Source organism: Rhagoletis pomonella, unplaced genomic scaffold, assembly GCF_013731165.1.
Source record: "Rhagoletis pomonella isolate Grant_MI unplaced genomic scaffold, Rhpom_1.0 Rhpom_scaffold_13094, whole genome shotgun sequence".
NCBI classification, from domain to species: Eukaryota; Metazoa; Arthropoda; class Insecta; order Diptera; family Tephritidae; genus Rhagoletis; species Rhagoletis pomonella.
In genome coordinates this window covers 1-4396 of record NW_023471618.1, presented here as the reverse complement: position 1 = coordinate 4396, position 4396 = coordinate 1, and the positions used below count along the sequence as shown (strand labels likewise).

Here is a 4396-nt window from a genome sequence, read left to right as displayed (position 1 = left end):
CAAATGGCTTGAAGCAAAGGGAAATTTCGCTTGGTTTGTCAAACCGCATGTGTGGTGTATTTCGCTCTTAAATAGAAGTAGACATATGTAAGTATGTACATGACACAGTTATTAAAGCACAATTATAAAGGGTGTTTCATGTGGTTTTCAGAGGAAATTAATTTTGGAAATATTTCAAAATAAAGTTAGAAGTTCAAGGTGGTCACAGCGTTATTTGGAAATAAATAAAGTGGATACTTTGCTCAATACACTTGGCATGGTTTATCAAATACATAAACAAAAATAACCCTGTTTCGACAGGCCAGAGTTTCGATACAACGGAACATTTTCGCTAAAAATATAGAGGATGATTCTATAGGACCTCAGATTTTATTCTTGAATTACATTTGGATTTTCAATACCACAAATGCGGCAGTTTTGGTTTTCCGTTTAGGTGATAATGTGCCTCATCGCTCATGGCGATCGCATTTCTTGAATAGCGGTGACGTCAGCCTTAGCATTCCCGAAGACATCAATCACCTATGCAAAGGCACCCTCCATATTAAGGTACATGCCCTCAAATCATAGTCAAAGCGAGAAATTTGCTTCAAGACAGACACCCTCTAGCGGCTGAACCCCATGGTGAACAAGTGCTGTAATCTTTAAAACCAGTTCGTCGAAATTGCCCCAATAAACCTTTTTCTTTTTGCCATGACTCAAAGCTACACAAGGGCTAGTTAGTGCATCTCGCAGGAGTTTCTCATGTTGCATGGAAATTGCATAGTCGAGTAAAAATCGGAGGATATAAGTGATCAGTAAATTGTTGTTGCGCCTAACTCGGATAGCTTTTCTATCATTGACGCCAAGCTCAATTATCAATTCATCAGTCGTTCCCACGACAGTCGGGTCTACGTAACCGGAACGACCCAGATTAATATCTGGCCAAGTACTGTCACTCCAGCAACACTCCCCGAAATCTCTTTGGGGAATTTGAATGTTGTTACAACAACAACAATCAATTCATCAGTTGTATGGCAGCGCTAACTAATAGACTGCTGATTTCAATGATTTTTTTTAGTAGAACTCAGGCGATCTTCTTTCACAGATACATAGTTATCTTGAAAAACTGACGTGGCATAATTTAAAGCAGACCGCGAGTTGCCTTATACATATGTATGTTGTCAATAGCATTTACATTTCTCTTACATTCGATTGAGTAAAACGTAATTTAAAGGCTTTCTTCCAATCCTGAATTTGATTTCCAGCTTATTTTCCAACTCTATTCGTTGAGTTCGGGTCATCAATATTTTTCTTTGGCATTATTATTATCCTTTGTTACATACCTGATCACTAATTAATCACTGATATTCAAGAAGCTGATATTGAGAAGCTGTGCCTACGGCCAAACCGTAGATTTTCGTGCAAATCACTATTTTATATCCTCATTAGTAAGTAGAGCATATATCTGTCTAGTCTTATATTTGTTTTAATAATTCTAGCATGCTTTATATAAGCATTGTCAATATAACATACACACATCAAATTAGCGTACATCAAATTTACCTTACTTATTAACGAATAGTCGTATCAGAATGCACCGAATAGATTTTATACAAACATAGTTAATATCTAACAATTTTACTGTATAAATGCACACACCTGTAAGAATGTATGTACAAGTTAAATTTTAAAATATAAGTCACCTAATACACTATTCGAGTCATTTGTATTACTTCAAATAAGCAACAAAAAAAAAAAACAAAAAAACACCAAACTTAATATAGTATAAATGCGGGATTTAGTAGATCTAAGTAGCAGCTATGATATCGATTTCAGTAAGGTACCACTTTTGCTAAATAGATACATACATACATATTCCACTGTCAGTCTAAATATAAAAATTTATATTGTTATTCGTCACAACGACAAACCTAAGATTTATATGGACATCCTCCTATTAATACTGCGACATGGCAGAAGAAACCATATTGCATCTCCTTTTAGAAAACGATGCGGTTGCGAAAATAAGACTTACTAACTGAAAGGAAGGACCCCTCCGCCCTCGAAACTGCTTGGTTTCATTACAGGACGTTTTGTCAAAGCGCACATCCTCTATAAGAAAATCTATTCTATTCTATATTTCAAAACACTTAGTATCACTAACGCTACTCAGTGTCCCGGTCTGGGTGCTTGTACCAGGACACTGCTGTAATTCTCAAATATTCGGATTGAACAAATATTCCATTGGCAATTCGGCATCGCTTAAACGCGGCCGTTTTTTTGGTGATGCGCCATCGTCACGCTTACTGCTTGCCAATGGCAAATCATCATCAGAGCAATGATCACTTTCTGACACTGAATCGCCGAACCCCATATCGTCATCAGCATCTACATCATTCTCAGTTGAATTGACAGCTTCATCAATTTGTGTTGAGTTAGCTTGAGCCTTCTCAGGCGCTTTGCTTGTGGATTTTCCCTTAGCTTTTTTGTTTTTCTTATTTTGTTTAACCGGTGTTACGATTTTATTGCTATACTTTTTCCAAAACGCTGCTGGCTGTGCGTATTGCACTAGATTGGGAAATCGCTTTGCTAGTGCAAAACCCAAATCATCGAACGCTTTTTGCAACGAGTCATCTGTCATCTGCGCAGTGAAACAGCCATAGATGGTGGCTATAAAAATCAAAGACTACTCGAGGAGAACTAGCTGTGGACAAAGGAAAATATAATAGTAAATAAAAGAGCATTTAATGTATATTATAAGTTGCTGTACCGCATCAGGCATCGTGACAATAGCCCTGCGCCGTCCACGGCCACGTCCTGTGCTGCTTGTAGCAGTATTTGTGGTAGACTTTCCAGTGGATGGCTGCTCTGAGGCTGCTGCTTCGTTAGCCTCTGTAAGTGCATCATCAGTTTTGGTATTTTCTTCATCGTCATCTTTATTCTCTGCGCTCGGTTTTTGTTCTTTCGCCAGCTGGCAGACACGTTTCAGAATGAAAAGTACATCTTTGATCAAAGCGATACACTCTGCGCTTTTCATGCTTGAGTCGCGTTGTGATTTTTCTGAAAGTCGGGTTGATGCAAACAAGTAGCATAGAAATATTTAGGGTATGCAAATTATTTTAAATAAATATTTTAAGTCTGCTCTTATGAACTTAAATTTTTATGATTCTATTTTGGGCATTATTTTTCTTACCACAAATAAGCTTTAGTTGCCCGAAATACAGCACCAAATTTACTTGATCCACCGATGCCATCAAATGATTATATAGCAATTGCCGACTTTTGCGCTTTTCCTCACCCTTCAATGGCGACTTTATGCGCGTATCCGAAAAACTATCTAAACCATCAAAATCCTGCCAAGCAGTTAGTAAATTAAGCAATTCGAATAGACATTTCATAACCGCTAACCTACCTCATACTCATTAAAAACGAATGGGCATTCGACCAGGCATTTCTGAAAGAGCGTGGCATTCTTTTTGCTGAGGTATTCAGCAAAAAACTCGCACGCACGCATTGCTAATTCTACATTATCGTCCAAAATTGTAGACATAAGCGCCAATAGAAGCGAACCGCGTAACTTTATTTGATCCTGCAGTACTAGCTTCTCAAAACATTTGAATGTCTCTATGCGATTGACTAAGTATGGCGAGGACAATTTCGCTAGCACATGCTCTATAATACGTTCGACTATCAGTGTGTGTTTCTTACACAAATCCGTAAGGGAAACAATTATTGTATTCACAATTGGCGGACGATCGATGACTTTCAAAATTGCGCCGTACATCGTACAACTAGTGTTGGCCGTTACAGCATCGCGCAGCGACAAGCGGCCTGCAATCAAAATCATTGAATTCAAGATACGCTCATTTTCCAAATCCAACTCGCACTCAGGCAGTTTCAAGCACACGCTCATGTATTTGTGTATGAAGGAAACAATAGTGCGGTGCGGTCGCAAGCGTGCCTGTAAGTTGACTTCCGAGTAAGAGTAAAGGTGTGACATAAATGTAGTGCGATTGTCAGGAAAATCAGCGATGCCGGAGAGTATGCGCAACTCTAGTAAATCATGCAATTCCAATAGCCAAGCCTTTTCAGTTAACTCAAGTGGATTGGTCTTTGCGTTGCTACTTTTGCATGCCTGAGATTGTGAGCAGTTATCAATGTGTATGAGAAGGTCAAATGCCTTGCCAATGAGTACGGGTATCATTTGACCTTCTTGAATTTGACTGAGTATATGGCAAGCATGCACCAAAAATACAAGATCACCTAATCAAAGAAGCAAGAAAAAAGTATATTTCTGAGTGTTTTTGACATCTGCCTAAGAATGAAAACAAACAAAGAAAACGAAAAAGGCGCGGTGATTGAGTGTGATCAAATTGGTATTTATTATAAAATATACAAAGTGAAACTTGATGACAAT

At 38.3% G+C, this 4396-nt stretch overlaps 1 pseudogene; it reads right to left on the bottom strand.

The window, feature by feature from the left end:
* Positions 1–1447: 1447 nt before the first annotated feature.
* Positions 1448–4242, bottom strand: LOC118756934 (annotated as a pseudogene).
* Positions 4243–4396: the final 154 nt, after the last annotated feature.